Source organism: Pomacea canaliculata, linkage group LG2 (genome assembly GCF_003073045.1).
Source record: "Pomacea canaliculata isolate SZHN2017 linkage group LG2, ASM307304v1, whole genome shotgun sequence".
NCBI lineage: Eukaryota > Metazoa > Mollusca > Gastropoda > Architaenioglossa > Ampullariidae > Pomacea > Pomacea canaliculata.
Window position 1 is genome coordinate 15,297,379 of NC_037591.1, and position 18,459 is coordinate 15,315,837.

An 18,459-nucleotide genomic window follows, 5' to 3' on the forward strand; every position below is an offset into this window, starting at 1 on the left:
GGAAAATAAAAAGCGAAGTGGTGAGAACGCCGGCGGTGCTAAATACATCTCGATGGTGATCGATACTCACGACCGACTCACACCGACACGTGTTGTGCTCATAAACACGAAGACAAAGTGAGTCAGGCGTATCGAACTGAAAAATAAAATCCTTGTTCGCTTTGTTGTTTTATCTCCATATTAGGCAGGTAAATCCGTGAGCTTCAGGATGATCTTTATGGCAGGTACGCCAATGGAGAAAGTTCAAGGTTTGGTCAGCATCAGTTGATATCTAAGCCCACACAATTTTGTTTATTAAACTAATTTATCAACTACTTTTTTTTATATTCATTTTTCTGTGTTCTGTTTTCTTTCTCAAGAAAGAGGGAAATCCCGAACCATTGCCCATACCCTGTCATCGACACGTGCGTGTGGGAAAAATATCTGCATGCATTTTTTTCTTCTCTCTTTTCCAACTTCATGAGACAATGGTAACTAATGACTCATTATGCGTCATCAGCTACAAACATCTGTGAGTCATCGGCGCCGTGATGACGTCATCTGAAGGTTTCCGTCTGCATGGCATCTGTCCAGACGCGCCACTCCCGAAGCCGTCGCTTCAAGGGATGTGTCATCCCCCACACACCCGTCCATTACCCCAGAACACGTGTGCCCTGCCCTACCCTACCCCTACAGACACTAACAAGTTTAATCACTAGATCTAGCAAACTCGCATGCACGTGCAGTGCCTCAATCGGGTGGACCAAGCTACCCGAACTGTTATTGAATTATCCATGAGCTGAATTGGTGTTTGCAAGAATCACCAGAAGTATCGGCCAACTGCTTTCATCTTGCATCTAACGGCACACCTTATCTGCAATGGAGACATTAGCAGGGAGATAACTACGCTGGGAGGGGCGAGCACTGCGCGTGTTGTCGCGCGTTCTCTCTCTGCAAGAGTTGCAGGGGACGAAGTTCCTCGCTACTCCACCCTGGCCCCTGTCGTTCGCACCCAACGTTAACGACTTGAAGTTCAAAGGTCTGACCGCACCTAGCACCTCCAAGCTTTCTGGGATACCAGACGCCCAAGGGATGATAGCAATATCCGGATGTAACTGGACGGTTATCCCTAATTAAGGACAAAACAAATGATGACAATAGTTTTGCTTCTTTTTTTCTTCCTTCTCATCTACCATCGCTCATTCTCACCCCTCCTGCTTCTTTTCCTTTCATCTCCCCCTTGTCCCTCATGAGACCTCACACCTCATAGCTAAATGTTTGACAAGAGGAGACGACAACTCTATGCACTTTATTCCTCTGCACTTTGTGTTGTCCCTTTATTAACCAGTGGTAATTGTAAACATTATTTCTGGAATGGTTACCCGTTGCAGGGGGGTTAGGGTTGGGGGAAAGAGAGAGAGAGTTTTCATAAGAGCTCACGCGCTCTGCTTGTGTAGAGCTTGGACCTGTCGACATTACCTTTACACATCCTCAATCAGGCCGAGTCCTAGTTTGGTCTCAAACCGCAAAACTCCGCTCATGTAATCACATTTTTTTTCTTCTGCTCTCGAATTCTTCTTAGTTGAGCCTGAGAAATAATGCAATTTTTTTTTTCAAAAGTTCAGCCTTCTTTAATTTGCAAAAACCTATCAGGAATCGATAAGAATCGTATCTCCCGGCTCCCTTGCATCAACTGCTGATGTTGCTGGCGATAACCTGTTCCGGTCTGAAGAGAATGCGTCACCCACGCAGGGCAAACAAACCGCGCATCCGCACGTGGTAGACGCCCTCCACGAGTTACCCGTTCTTGTGGCCGAGGGCGAGACAAAAGGTGGCGCTGGGGGCGCAGCAAACGATTCGTCTTCGTCACGTGTGGCCAGCCGTGTGACAAGTAGCGGAACGGAATCTCAACTTCCGACAGCGCCAACACGAATGCGCGCGCGCGCCTGTATTGAGGGTATTGAACAGCCAATACGCACCTGGCCCATCCTTCACCCCTCGCCATCAAGCACATTCATTATTATCAATCATCGGTCTGGAGTGTTTCTGTAGATGATCCAATTCAGAAATGCCCATAAACGTGTAGAACTGTGGGCGATCTGTACACCGTGACAGGAAGACAAGACGAATCTAATTCTTGAAACTTTCTCTCTTTCACGCACGCACAGGTGAGAGAGAGAGAGAAAAAACAAGATGTGCGTTAACGCACTGCACGACGGGTAGCACTTGTACAACCACGGACCTGTATACGGCGATGGCTGACTGTATGCCAAGACCAATGCTCGGCCTCTTGCGAATTCTCCGCTGCTAGTCTCGGCGAGCCTAAAGCATGAAAACGGAAGCTTTGTACACACCAGCCTCGTTCTAGAAGTTAAGCTGAAACATGGCAAAACCGGAAACTGTTCTGTAAATAGCCTGGTTCTAGGAGTTAACTGAAAAAAAGGTCTGCGAGCCATCCAAGGATTATTGACACACTTGGCAGGTGACCGGAAGTGGTCTCGCGTCACCTTCAACAGCTACAGTAACGAAGAAGGCTGTGTCTTGGGGCCGCTCTTGGGGCAATAAACACGAGCAATAAACTCTTGAACGGGACAACTGTGTAATGCCCCGCAACAACAAAGACCGGCTTAGACTACAGTCGAGAGCAGCCCGCCTAAGGAATAATAATAATCCAAGAGCTTGAGAAAATCTTGGACTAGTGACTACGAAAACAAAAATAAATAAACAAAAACAAACTAGGTAATTACACAAACACGAGTGCTTTCTTTCTATTTATGCATTTAGCATAAGCAGCATTCTCTAAGAAACATCGGGTCTGGCGATACGTGAACGAGAGAAGGAGTGGCGATAAGTAGATGACGACTGCGACGACGACTGTGCACGGTCCTCGGGTCTGTGTACTCTGGCTCGCTGCCTGTTACTTGATTTACGCCTGTTCACGCGCAGTAAACAGCGGTAAATGAACCGTATGAAGTACAATGCTGGCCCGGGGACACGCACGCACGCATGCACGCACACACCTACTTGACATCTACCTACTACACGGGGCTCTCTACCCTCGGTCCACTTTTCTGAAGGTAGCAGTTCGCGGTCTGGCGGGGCGCCAAAGTCTTCCCGGCAAAGACTGTGCTAAGCCCTTTTTACTAGCAAGGAGTTGCCAGCTACCCGGTTACCCGACTCTTTCTTGGTGGGCACTGTCAGTGTGAAATATTAATCAGATGTCTCCGTTCTCGGTTGAAGTGTGGCGCCGAATTGTACCTCCGATAAGAGAAGGCACAGAAACAAGTTCTGTCCTGATCACAACTCTTTTCCCCTTTCTCCACACACTCTCTTTATTTTGAATAAAACAACGCAACAGAAAATATAATTATAACATAAAACAGCAATTGCTTTCAGAATAAACAAATATGTCGACTGGACACGTGTTTGCATGTCTTTATCGGGACAAACGAGCTCGTCACTCGCCAATGCGTTGGTTCACTGCTGCCAACAGACTTTGCAACCGTTACTCACTGTCTGTGGTGGAGAGGCCTCAAACAATGTTGTATTTAAATGAGCATTGTCACAAACCCTAATTATAATTACTAACCCTAATTATAATTCTCGCCTGGAGAACAGGTCTTCTCCATTCTTTCTCCTTTGCCGTTCAGCGCTGCCTGTTCAAAACTCGGGGCACGTGTCGTCCCCTAGCACCGCCTCTCCTCCCCAATAATACTCATGGAAGTATATTCTAGAACTGCAGTTCACGACAAACAATTGAATACATTGCTTGTTTGTGCTCTCGGTGGTCTGTCGATCTGTGGACAACTGGTCAAACAGAACAATCGTTCTTTACAAGCTGTATGTCTGTCATCCCACATACTTTGTTATACTGGATTTGTATTTCTAGATTCTCTTTCTACACCAATCGAAGCCACAAATAGAACCTGAATCGGCTGCTTACCGGAGGGTCCCTAAAGGGCTTTGATCAATTTTGTTTGAGATGATTGATCCAATAGCATCCAGGATGGCGGAAGAGGATTTTCCTAATGTAACAGCTAAGAATTAAGTTCTTCTATACAGTTTCTACTTGAGTAAATACAGCAATAAAATACACCACAAACATACGCACAGGATACTATGCAAATATCCGCTTTTAGTAATGCCATGAAGAGAATGTGAAATGCCTGCTTACTATTATTAGCAAACAATTAGGAGTCTTCTAAACAGGACGCACACAGTCACCATGTTTGGGAATATTTCTTCGTTATAAACAACTGTAAAAGTATCATATTTGTCAGCATGTGTCTGGAGAAAATGTGAATGTCCCGTGTGAATACAATTCCCAAACTTTAAACATAGTGTTGCACGTGACTTTCTGACCAATCGCTGCACAGCTCAACAGAACAGTACAGGAGCGAGCGAGGAGGACCATGACCAGTGTTGTTGAAATATACTCCACGAGCCACCGTCTTAATTACATTTTACTTATTTAGAACCATTTTAGTGGGTGCTGGAGTTGAGGATTACAGTTTTTTTCGAATGGTAGACTACGCAGTCAGTGACAACATTAAATAGAGAACGCAAGAGAAAAAAAAAACAATGCCCCAATTCGGTGAGGTATTGTTGACTCTCTGCTCACCCGCCCGCATTTTTCACACGAATATCCGGGGGCCTGGGGGGACAGCCGCAATGACGGGGGACGACCCTGGACCCTACGATTTTAAGCCAAACGAGCGGCTTGGATTAAGAAGGACTTGATCAAACCGTTCACACAACATGTCAATCAAAGGCACTCCAAGGGAAATCCGACGCACGAACATAATATTTTTTTCCCCTGGAGGCAGTTAATAAGCTGGAACTGCGCTGTTACCCGGGTAGGCTGTTCTCGTAGGTGGTTTTCTACTTCTCTGTATAAAGGGAACACCTTGGAACAGCAGGTGGCGATTCAGTCCCTGTTCGGGTACGTCGGGTACTGCACAGCACTAAATCATCGCGATGTACAGTAAATTAGGTCTTGTGTATCACTTTGCGCGCACGCACACACAACATACATGTAAACAGAGATTTGTTGGAAAGGGAGGGGAGTAAATATTAAAGGTTAGCATGGAGCCCACAATACCCAAAGGCCTACGATGGACTGTACCACGGGATTACCGAGCCTAGACACCAGGTGTCAAACGACAGGGCATTCAAAACGACACTGAATTCAAAGCACCGCTACATGCACAGGTATGTACTTAGCCAGTAAAACACACACATACACACCTGCGAGCATCCCCGACAAACACTCCTCCCTCTTCCATTTGTCCATCTGCGCATGACAAATACGCATATACGTAACATTTACGCATTTGCTTACAGATGAAAGCACAGAGAAGTTTAAAAAGCAGGGTAAGACAATTTCATTTTCAGTATTCTTTCACTGAAATCATTTTTTTTTCAATAGTAATGCCGAGAAGTGAGGTACTTCGCAGGGTAAATATCTACGACAGCACATCTGCCAACACACCAGTGTAGGATCAACAGGGAGCAGTGGCAGACCACGTGTTCAGGGCAGCGACAAGAAATGGAGGGGAGAGGTAGGAGACCGTGTTACACTGTGTTACACTGTTACAACTTTCACACCATGCTGCCTGCAGGCCGTCCCGGCAGTGCTGGCCCTCCCTACCCAGTGTCAGGAAAATGGGTGAACGGATCTCAGGTCAGGAAGGTGAGTGAGGTCCATATGTACTAACCCACTGACAATAACATTCAAATCTCCCAGTTCCGAGTTATCATGGCTCTAAAAAGTTCCGGGAGCACATGGAGTGAACCAGTGTATGTGTGAGTGCGCGCACATCCTTGCAATCGTAAATATATTATTATTCTGTGAGTCGTGTTCTTTGAAGCTTGGCATCAACAAGCAGAGACGCAGTAACAATACAAGGTTACTCGTAATTCAAATGCAAATCGAAGTGGACGAAGAGGCGAGATGATACGCTTTGAAGGGGACAGTGGAAGCAGGTGGAGGACGAGCAAAAGCCGTGTGAAGTAGCAGATCGAGAGAAGAAAGTCTTCATAGCCTTAACATCGCATAGATGGGACGCGCTTCGTCTACACTGTCCACATCTGGTGAACGTACTTAGGGGAGGTCACTCGCTGGTCGTGCTAGACGAACTGCTGCTTGTGTCAATGTTATTCTTTCTCCCCTCTCCCCCCAACCCACTCACCCACTGTCCAGCGAGCAGGTCTATCAAGCCTTCTCCTCTCCCGCCCTCATCCATGTGTCCGTTGACAACCTCGTAGACGCCTTGGACGATGTGCTGAGCCTCTCTTCCGCTAAAGGGGGGTAGGTGGCTTTAGTAATGAGCTAGGAGAGAGACAATCCGGCCAGAACTGTGAAGGCAGGATCGACGGACCCGCGGATGATTTAAAGCATTGAATAAAAGAAAAAGGAACAGGTGGTTTGGTGAGACACTAGGTGAGCGGAAGGTACTCTTCTTCACTTCATGCCATTTCGAAGTAGGCTGAGGTCTCTCACCTGCAGCACACGCGCTGTTGGTGGTCTGTGGGCGACACAGGATGACAGGTATAGAGGAGGTTAGTGGGGTGAGGAAGGTGAAAGCAAGGGGGACTTATTGTGTTGCTTTACTTATTTACATCGACTTCTCTACCTACGCTCTTGACACACGGGACATCTGGACATGGATCAAGAGGAAGATGATATAAAACACCAAAATTAGAGAGCGAACTACACCTAACAGGCAAAGAGATGTCTCAAGAAAAAAGTCGCAAAAGTATATATATATGTGTGTGTGTGTGCATGCACGCGCGTGAATAAACACCCACAGAAGAATCCCACACGTGTGTTGGTGGTACGAGCGGAGGCAAGAGAACCAAGGTGGGGCCCCGACAGGAAACCACGGGGGTAAGATTAAAGGGACGGGTGGTGGTGTTACGTTTTGTGGTGGGGTAGGTCGGCAGGACAGAGAAGTGGGTGAGAGAGGGAGGGGGTAACACAGTAACGGGGTGGGGGACCGAGGCTGACTGTATGCAGCTACTTCAGTTCACAGCAAGAGGGCCGGCACAGCCCATACACCCACCGCTGCGTACGACAAGACTACACGATAAATTATTAATGAGAGCACCATTGACAGAAAGCAGTAAGACTTCAATGGTGGAGTCAGCACGGGTGCGCGAACACGTGAAAGGGAAACCTACTTTGTCTGGACCATTCCTGAAAAACCTGATTTCGTCCATTCACAGGAAAAGTACCCGGGGTGAATGGAAAAGTAAGAAAAGGGCGATGTAAGTGAGTGAGCAGGCGTTTTAGATGTGTGTGTGCGCGCGCATGAATCCATAATACCGAGATATATGTACATATGAAGCTTGGTGTGTATGCATAAGTGCTTGTGTGTTTGTGAGAGAGATATGTACGCAGACACGTGCGCGAGCGGTGTCTCCCCCAGTATACGTTCGCACGTGTCTTCTCGGTTGTAGGTGTTGAAGAAATAAAAGGACGAATCTGCATGGCCTCGATCTAACTGGCAGTAGGCACTCTCTTGGTACGAAACGGGAGTCACAACAGAGGGCTTATTATCAACTTTAAGATGATTCATCCACTGCCATACATGATGACGGAAACAATTTCCTCGTGATGCAGGGCATTAGGTGAAGCCCAGCTGCTGCCTGAACAAATATATTCACAAAATACACAAAGAATAAAATACAAACATGGTATAGAATATAATACAAATATACACGTGGAACAGAATGGAAAACTACACAGAGAATTTAATAAAAATATATGCTGAGCACATAATGTTACTACATCTGTGATGGTACGCACATGCTAAGTATAGTAGATGTCTAAATGATGCTGAACTTTATGGTGCTGTGTCTTTTCGCTCTTATTCTCTATTTGCAGACACTGGCTTATTTTTTTTTCTAAGCGTAGCGGTGTTTAAAATATGTCTTACTTTCACAGGGAGTTGTAAAGGACATTTATAAGTCTCGGTCATATTCTTGCGAAAGTAGTAAGAGCAACCGCACAGGAGGTATTTCTCCACACACACACACAAATACACACACACAAACACACACGGAAACACATATTTTCTGTTTGGCACACAAGCAAGGAGTGTGCCAGGCCCTGGCACTTGTATGTCTGCGGTAATAACTTTGGCAATTCGAATAATAGATGCGAAGTCTTCTCTCGTAAACCGCCTTGCCTCCCTTCCACTTGCAGCAGTGACGAGCGCCACCAATCGTTGTCAGATGTGGCAACAGCGACCGCCAGACATCATACCAGTAAAACCAAAATAAATATAAATAAAAGCTTCACTGATTGACCTGCCAGATATTCAGCTCTTAATAGCGAAATATTTCCAAAATTAAACGCGAGAAAGCATGTAGAGCTGAAGTTTATTCCCACCTACCCCTTAAAACAAATGTCATGGAAACGCGGGTGTAAAGATGTGACAGGAACGATCCAGCGACCGGGATTGCAGGGTGTGGGTCGGCTAACCCTGCGAGTATCTCCGACCTCGTCTACCTTGTAATGAAACGTTACAAGGAACACCTCACCCCTGCCCCCAAACCTCTCTCCACCCCTCCTCGTCGCACTTATTTCTTCCCTTCACTCTCCCCGCACGCGTACCCAGACTTTCCAGTAAGACATTTCCTAGTTTACTGTCACCCGAGGCCCTCGCGCATTCAAACCAACGTTCGATCATGACGTCACAAACCGGTACCTTGATCGAACGAAGATACAAAGACGGCTGAGGTCTTGGAGTACATGTCGAACTGAAAATGTCAGGAGGTGAGTGACCGAGCAAAACAATAATTTAAAAAAGAAACAGCAGATTCTCTAGCTTAATGCTGTAGTAGGCAAGTACTACACGACTCTCGACATCGACGACAAGTGCGAGGAGGCAAATCGAAGGACTTGGGTATGCTTCTGCCATCTGGTTGTAGCTTTTGCAGTCGTAAGGAATAATACCTGGAGAGCTGTAGCTTGCATCCAAAGTTTATGTCTTCCGCGACACATGAAAACTGCGCACAGCCACACAATAACTTTTCATATTCAAATTATTCCCCCAGCAGTGACTACAGAAGTGCCGTTGTTAAAAAGTGTTTCTTTACGGATTAAAAACTCCTGCCACAAAGAGAACGCCACTCTTGTCAAGGGTAGCAAGGGGGAGGTGATGTGGACGACGGTGGTGAAGAAGAAGAAAAAAAAAAGCAACAGCGGGGTTGTATTTTTTTTTAAATTGTGGACGAGGACAGTACGCACTGGCTCACACATGCACATGCGCGGACGCATACACAAACATGCATTAATTCAGTCTCGCAGCCTTCACTCGCTCAGGTATCGCCACCCCGCCACCCGCATATTTATATGCATAACAACATGTACGCACACGTAGACAAGCGTCCAAACGTACAGACGTTGGTAAGCAGCGGAAGATAAAATTCTGATGCCAAAAATGGTGGAGCGCGTGTACACACGTGACGAAAGCTGCTTCCAGTCAACACATCTTGCAGGTGCGGAGGGAAAGGAGGCACTCTTCACCTGAATGCTACTGTCAAGTATATTTAGTAAGTTGTATGAGGTGAATAGAGAGGTCTCCCTGCCTGTACGTATCAGACTGGCTTGCCTGTGTTTACTGCTTTTTGCTGAAGTCGCTTGTACGATTGTGTGTTTGTGAGTGCGTGCGCGTATGCAAGTTCTTGTCAAAGTGACGGTGAGATCAGACTAATGATATTACCCATACATGTTATAACGAAAAATTAGATCCATCTCTAAAAAAAACGATTATCGAAGACCATACTGATTTTATATTATATTAAGCAACATGCTGATTTCTGTGCATACATATGAACGCGCACGTGTGAGAGGCACCGGTCCTTGGTACCTACTCTCCGAACTCACTCTCATCCTCTTCGCTCATCTGACACCAAGCTTGTGCGAGTCCTACTAGACTACAACAAAGGCCAAGCCCCATCATCTGGGAACGGATCATCCCCTCAACCTTCGTCCCCAGATCCTCTTACCACCCTCAAGTCTAAAGACATCTTTTGAGAACGACAGTTGCAATCCTGTCTTGACCAGGAGTGTGCATAACGTGTCTGTATTTACTTTGTGTATAAGTGAGTGTCTGTTGTACAAGTGAACGTGTCTGTTATATGTGAACATATGTGCCTGGTTGTTGTTTATTCTATAGTTGATTTCTGTCAGGCGCCTCAACGTTTTTGGAAAGACGCTACATAAATCCTCATTATAATTAAAATCCAGCCCTCACACGAATACTAATTACAACACTCACACAGGTACCCATTTTCAAAAAAAATAACGGATTGTGTGACTTAACAGAACTTTTCTAATCCTTTGCCAATGTCAAGGTCTGGACTATATTTTGTCCGATTTGTCTTCCGAGCGACAAGCCGTCAGTCAGTGAAGGCCGGGGGACTGGAAGGGAGGAGACTGGGTGGTGGTAGTGGTTGTGGCGGAGGGCAGCGTACTATTTTTTTTTTTTTTTTGTTAAAGGCAAGCAGGTGAGACGCCCCGCACTTGCTTATGATGAGAACAGCGATGAAATCGCGTGACAAGCGCGAGCGAAAATGACGGTCGACATGTAGGTCACGTTAGAATCCAGTCATGACCGAGCCACTGGAGCGGCGGAGAAAAGCTGGTGGAGGAAGAGGAGGTGGTGGTGGTGGGTTGGAGGCGACGTGGGTGATGTGTGCCTACCTATTTCTGTGTGTGTGGGGGGGTGCGTGTGTGTATGTGCGTGTATTTGATAGAAGCTCTTGCGTTTTCGCGTGCTAAAATCGGATGTTAGAAATGTCACTATAACATCTGACTCACTTTAATGCACAAGGAGCACGTGTTCGACTTTCACTTCTGGATCGGTCATCCCCTATCTTCCCCCCAAAACAACAACAACAACAAAACAACAACAAGAACAGAGCGGCGTGGGAGTGGAATACATACCACACGAGCTAAAGGCAGACCTCTTTACAGAGATTGTATTAAAAAAAGTCCACAATTATCCTCCTGTGACTAGCATCTTCTCCAAAATCCCGAACAATCGAAAGAAAAAGTTTATTAAGATACGTAAATTCCAGTAGCAAATTTATTTAAAATTGTTAACTATTAGTTTGTCTGAAACAAATATTTAGATTACTGATAAGTACGACAGAGCAAAATTGTTGAGGACATACTTTACAGCAGTTTTACAAATGTTTGTCTTTTAATGTGGACTGTGTACTATAGGGTTTTTGTGGCTTTTTTTAAATTGTAACAATAAGACGGGATGTTATGAACACATTAGACTGAATGATATACCGGTGGCTGAATGATATACCTGTATTTGAATACCAGCTTTTGCTATGGAAATTTGTTTTATATCTACCATTCGTCAGAAATGATAATTGTTTATAATTAAAAATTTATAGTTTTTGCATGTCTTTTTGTCTAACGAATGAAGTGAAGTGATGCCATTTCTACTGGTTTCAGCAAACCTCAAAAAGACCAGAAGTAATTTTCTGGAAGCGTGTACGAGGTAGCAAAGAAAAAAAAAATCCCAAGAAGTTAGAACGCCAACCATGAATGGGGCTAATGGCCTACTTTGAAATCATAGACAAACGACCAAACATCTTTCCTGTCAAGTAATAGTAGATACTATTATCTAATACGGATAGTAAAAGGGTGCGATACAATATGAGCCACCAATCCACCTCGCACAAGATGAAGCTAGCAGACCCTCTAAAAGAAATATGTCCCCATCACCTTAGTTCATCACACAAACGAGGACGGTGCTTCCATACAGGGTTAAGGCATAAACTATGCTAACACATGGACACGGAGTGTGGAGGATAACCAGAAGACCACCACCATCTTCTTGTACTTCTTGTGTCTGTCCTCTCACTGCCTTAGACATTGTATTCATGAACGGCGGAAGGACACAACAAAGCTGCTCTCTCCGTCATCTCGCGTTTTCTCGCAAGCCCAGCTACCTGGCAAAAGGAAAGGTGTGGTGCACATTCAAGCAGGTGAATGTGCACATCCGTGCACTGTTTTGTTTCTCACGCAGACAATTCTGTCCTTTCCCTGCTCCCTCCGTCCATCCCTCACTCCCCGTGCTCACACCCCTCGTGCTGGTCCCAAGACTGAGAACTTTTTTGTGCCGTAAAGTAGGTCGACGGCTTAAATAGCCTTAAGTGTCGGGAACAAGACTCTCGAATCTTGTCAATAAGGCGGAGCGCGTTTCCGTTTCATTGTGAATGGCTAAACCGCAGGGTTTATGCGGGGCCCCCGAGTCGTGTGAATGAGAGGAACCCTCTTTCATTGACATCACACGCACGACTGCTGTAGCGCTGCGCCTATGTCTAAATCACACGGCACTGGCAGGGGGAAGGGGCAGGGGGCAGGGGGCAAGGGGGCAAATGTTTCCCCCGACAGTTTCAGGTTGTTTTTTGTTGGTTTTTTTTCCCCTCTCCAGTTTGCGGTGTGACCTAGACCGTAAGCTTTTCCCGAACTGCTCCACTTTGTCCGGTTTGCTGTTGTGACCTAGACTTCAAACTTCTCACAAACAGCTCAGTTTTTTTCCCAAGGTTTTCTGTGTGGGACATACACTGCAAACTTTTCCCAGGTTTGGCAAACCTGTTTGACTCGGTTTGCTGTTTTTACAACCTGTTCTAAAACTTTGCGTCGGTTTTTTTATTTATTTTATTTTTTTGTCAACATGGCCGCTCGCCAACTTTTCTGAACATCAAACCTTTTACTTTGAATGGATTGTTCAATGATCACAAAGTATGGGTTGTGAGATATTTTTTGTGTGTGTTTGTTTTGATTTGGCAAGAAAAAAAAAACAAATTTCGGGAGCTTTCGTCAGGCAGTATTTGGCCGCCTGCTTTTAATATTTGCTTCAAACCTACATGGCGGAGTTTATAAATGTATGTGTATGTTGCTTATCAAAACTAAAGTGTTTGTATGACACGTTCGTCGAGTCTGAGGCAATTTCTGCTTTTCTGGAACCATAAAGGAATGAAAAATAGACAAAATCATGCGCCTCTTTGACTGTTCTTAAAGTTATTATTGAAACTGGGGATACTATGTTTGAAGCCGATGGTGTAGGGCTACAAATTATAAACTTCTCGTTTGGCTTTGTTTTTAAAGTTATTTGTGAACTTGGTTTGTAATACTTCCTTCATCAGTTAATTTTCCATCAAAGACATTTGTACTAACAACAGTCTAGCAGTTTAATACTTGTCTGGCAGTGACTTAATCGCTAAAACAGTCTGTGGTGTTATTATACATTAATTACACTATAGTCTACAAGGGAGGAGCTCAACCCTAAACACATACATACCTAGCTTAACTCCTCTCTCCCTCACACACACACAAGCAGAGTAGGCTATATTGTTTGTTTGGAAGCTCTGAGGTGTTTCCCTCTCTCTCTCGCAATGTCTCCTTGCTAAGAACAGTAACTCCTGCGCCAAGGACGGTAACCTCTGCCCCAACGGAACTCAGAGATGCGAAGGATCGTCTGTTCCAACAATCACGGAACCCCCAACAGTTTGCGATTGTTCTGAGGCAGGGAAACTGAAAACCGAGCGTTTTACTGCTTTATTAATTATTAAATTTTGCATTGTTTAGCTGTATTTACCTCCCTTTGTGCTTACGTCTAAAGGATGCATGCATAATAACCTATCGCAGGTTAGTCGACCTCACCCGCTCTCGCTCTATCTAGGTAGGTACACGCACCTTGTCCACGGATCGAGTTTGTACAGCCTGTGTGTCCTTTGTCACGGCAAAGACAAAGGTTATCAAGGCAAAAAAAAAAAAAATTCTAGAAGGTGGCAGCTTAATCCGTGGATAATGATCTCCTATTCCCGGGTGGCTGCAAACAAGGTTTAGATACTTCAATGGCTGGCAGTTCGACTTGGCGAAGGTTTCAGTTCCAGGCTTGTGGTCTAGTCCGGTTGTCTGGTAATCAGGGAGGAGAATAACAACGAAGGAGGACTGTGCTCGACTTCTATACACACGTGTGGCCACTCCGAGCACCGACACGCCCCCTGGTTGTCTCTGTGATACTACCTTTGGTCACGACAGTGCCGTCTGGTTCATCTCTCATTTCTGTGGAGTATCCCTCGGTAGAAACAACTTGAAGCGGGTTAATAGTGAAAAATATTCAGGAAAATAAAAAAATAACGACAACTTTAAACACGAATGATACAACGTTCTGGAAACAGGTTTTACATGAAGTAAAGTTTGTCTTTGTCTTTTTTTAAGATCAGATGCACTTCCGGATGCCAGAAATGTCGGCAATTCTCTGGTCAGACCCAGGGGTGTTTCCTTACCCTTACAAAGCACAGACACGCTGTTCACAGTTTCCAAAAATACATTTTAACACTAAAAACTTGTCAAAAGCGACTACGTCGACCTGATCCATAAAATCAACTTAATCCTATCCCTCAAGCCATTCTCCAGGCTGTAAACCGCTTGTGATCATCTATCACCCAGACATTTATGGTTTCTGTTGCAGATACGTTGACAGAATTCTGATCGAAAACATCTTCTCTTGTCGAAGCATCTGTACTTTTCATTTCATTGATGTTTGTGGCCAGAAATGAAAAAAAGTTGTAAAAAATGGTTTTTTTCAGCGAAAACACACACACTTACTGGTAGAGTGAATTACGACCTATGACAAAAATATCAACATTTTCCAAAAGAGAAAAAAGGAAGTTGTGATGATATTCAACATACAATATTAAGTCTTAAACAACTGCTATAAAAACTGCAATAAATCTGTCAGGGGATACGAATGTAGGAGAAACGTGTTAAGAAAAAGAGATTAAATATGTCGTGCTGCAAATGTATGTTAAAAAAAGTATGTAAACGAAAAGATATGTACAAATAAATGTGTCAGACAGCAGGATCCTATCAAAATAAATGTCAGATACTAAAAAAATGTAATCTTGCTATTGAGATGATGGACAGGATAGTAAAAATAAGACCTAGTCATAGTAACAAGAGAAATGATTAGTTTAATGTGGAAGGTATTATACAAAGTGGGAGGCTGTGCGCACAATTTTATCATGTCCCATTAGATTTTTAAAATCTGAAAGCTAGCTGTAACAATAAGATGTATAAAACGCACAGAAAAAGACTTCCTAAGGCTTTGAGGAGGAAAGGGTGATGTCACATGACCTCTACCTGAACTTTCCCTTTCCCCTTAAGTCGTACATCCAATAAATAATCTCTAATTTTCCCATTTTTAGTCATTAGACTTTCACAATAAAAAAATTTAAAGAAAATTACAATTTGAAACAAAATCAAGTACAGGCAAGAAATGAAATGCATATTATAAACGGCCAAAGACCCTGTGAAGCTGGATCCTCAACACTAGTTACTGGTATGTGCAGACAGACCACAGAAAGAAAGCTTGACACAACAAGACAAAGCGGGGGACAGTAAGGGAGTAAGTCTCTTCACAGCTCAACTCGATCATCGAACACACGAACAGACATCCGACATCCGACATCTGGCGTTCGTCACTCTGTCATCTCTGTCATTCATCAAGTCGGACAGCAGCATACGTCTTCGTCGTCAGACAATGATGACGCCCACAGCTGTAGCATCCATCATCCTTTGCTGCTTTCTGCATCACTCACAGACGGTCATTTGGATACAAGTATTGTCTCCTCAAATCTTTGCCCACACTTTGTCATTCTGGGTGTTATTTTATTTTTTTACAAAGATTTTTTAATGCAATTTTTTAAACATAACAGTGCATTTATTATCTGCAACTGTTCTCACTACCTAACCAAAGAATCGTGTAAAAAAAGAGTTTTTGTCTAGTTTCAATTGTTTTGTATTCCATAAAGCAGAGGGTGTTGAATGTCCGGCCATCTTTTGAATCCGGTCTGCCAAGGCAACTGTATGAGAGACTCGAAATTCGATAAGTGTAGGAGCATTCCTCATAGTAAAAAAAAATAAAAATAAAATAAAATAAAAAATAAAAACAAACAAAAAACAACAACAAAAAACAAACACACACAGAGTAAATCAAAATAATAAAGTAAATATTGAGGGACAAACAAGTAATGTCCATACAAGGACGGATGCCTGTACTGCGGTGACTCGGAGGACAGTCTGGAGGTGTACACCTTGCAAAGGTGCGAACACACTGTGGCAAAACTACAGCTTGACTTCAATACACCAGGCTAATTCTTAACTTGTTAATTCTGTATGGCCCACGAATGATGTTATAAATATCCGAATGGCCCTGGGCAGAAGAAAGGTTGCCTACCTCTGGCCATACAGAGAGATGACGAAGCAAATAAACTAGTTCGTCGAATCCTTGAGGGAGTAAAAGGAAACAGTATTTGGTGAAGGCGATACTTCCCGTCAATCTTGCGCAAATAGAACAACCTTCTCTCCCAAATAATTCAAAACTACATTATGAAAATTCAAACGTAGGACTAAGTTGTTCCTCTCTCTCTCACACAACACCTTTAAATATTCCGAAGCTATTCAATCTGGCTCATAGCAATTTACGAGCCACTTGCAATTTTTTTCATTAAAAAGTTGACTAATTGCCAGTAGGGGTAGTTAAACACTTTGAGTACATTATAAAAATTGTCATTCATGTCATTTCTCTAACGATGTCTTTCAAGTTAATCTTTCCACCATGCTACGCCTTACATCTGGTGAACAAAGGATGGCTTCTGCTTCATGCCCTGCTGTGCACCAAATATGAGACACGTGACTCTTTCATCCTGACTCAGTTCATCTTTAGCCACGTAGAGTATCAAAACGTCTCACCTCTGCAAAGTCCTCGTTTTATTGGCATATTTGCCATATATTGGCCAAAGTTGCCATGTCCAAGGCTTCGGAGAAAACCACTGGTTTCCTGTGACTTTCACACACAACTGTCAAATAGTATCTTTAGACTGACTCCTTATTATGATCATCATTCACATACAAAATGGCCACAAGCTTTACATCACGAAAGCCAAATATGGTCATAAATCCATTGTAGCCTTGACGACGTCAGAAATCCATGAACTTTCGTGAGGTCACAATTCTGACCTCTGTCTCAGGGTGGCGATGCTTGAATCTCGAGAACGGAGGGAAAGTTAGTTACCGAGATTTAAAGAAATCGGATCTTGTAGTCAGCTCCGCCTTGTCAATTGAGAGAGAGAGAAAAAAAAAATGGTGGGCACTCTGCTAGACCTTTAAGTTCACTTTCCGCAATTTGTTTCGGTCACACAATCGCCTGAAAGCGTCCTCCAGCAAGGGGTACACTAAGGCCACGGGTATCAATCATTGCCAGGTCTGGCCTCACTGACGGCGTCGTGTGAAACTCAGCACTGAGTCATACTTCCCCTCCAAACACCCGCAGGCCAACGCCTCTTTCTCTCTTACTCACACGTGTGTGAGTCGCTCGATGCACTTGATTGGATCGTTGTTTTTTTTTACCTACACATTATATCCCTTTCTCGTCCTTCCTCCCCTAATCCTCCCCACCATCCCTCTGTTTTCATGTCACGCATTTTGTAGGGGGGGATCCCTGGCTATTAAAACAGTCATCGGCTTTTCTTCTCTCTCTCTCCTCCAACCACAATCTGGTTCACCGACAATCGTACGGTTCGCTGATCAATAAACTTTCTCTTCACCTCCACTCTCATTATTCATTCTCACTCGCTCATACACTGGTCAATATACTTGTCACTGCATGACAATACGGTTATATAACAATCCTTCCTTCCTAGCGCGTGCGTGTGTGTATGTGTGTCGTCGCGCGCATGCGTATTTCAAATACGACACTTATGCAAGTCCAGGTCACTAGTGCTACAATCAAACTGTCTCGTCTCTCGACGTTGAAAATGAAGTGCTGATATCGTTTGATACACAGGGTTGGTTTTTTTTTTCTCTCGGAGAGGGGGCAGGGTGGGTTGGTGTTGGGTTAGGGATGGGGAGGGGTGGCGGTTGTGACCCCAACATGTTTGCCGTGCAGTGACTCACTCGATCGGGATATGTTTGCCCAGTTCTCTCTCTCTGCGAGAGGTCGAACAATCAAGTTTAAAATTTTAGAAAGGCAGTTATAAAGCTTACATGTCTTTTTTTAGCTTTCTTTATTTTGTGGTTCAATAAGCCTGTAAGAGTTTTCACAAACCGCCACGACGAAGCAGTAAAGGATCACATATTTATAGTATAAAATATTTATGGTACAAAATGTTAACAGTATAAACGTAAAATTGTTCTTACTTTTTAAAGATCCGTCTAGGATAAGTTTAATTGTTCCCCACCCCTCCAAAAAAAGTGACACTGAAAAAGGACAAACAAGTGTAAAAGGGAGAACTTTTGTGTAAGGATTGGGCTGGCGATGGAAAATAAACACTTGAAAACTCACACGTCACTTCTGTGGTAAAATCTTGCAGTGAGGGTTTATTTTGGTGTCTAAGTGCTTTGATTTCAACATGTTTACCACGAGAGAACTGCTATTT

General features: G+C 44.0%; 1 protein-coding gene across 1 annotated transcript in view; it reads right to left on the reverse strand.

The window, feature by feature from the left end:
* LOC112558054 overlaps positions 1–18,459 on the reverse strand; it is a 45,407-nt gene that overhangs the window by 11,118 nt on the left and 15,830 nt on the right.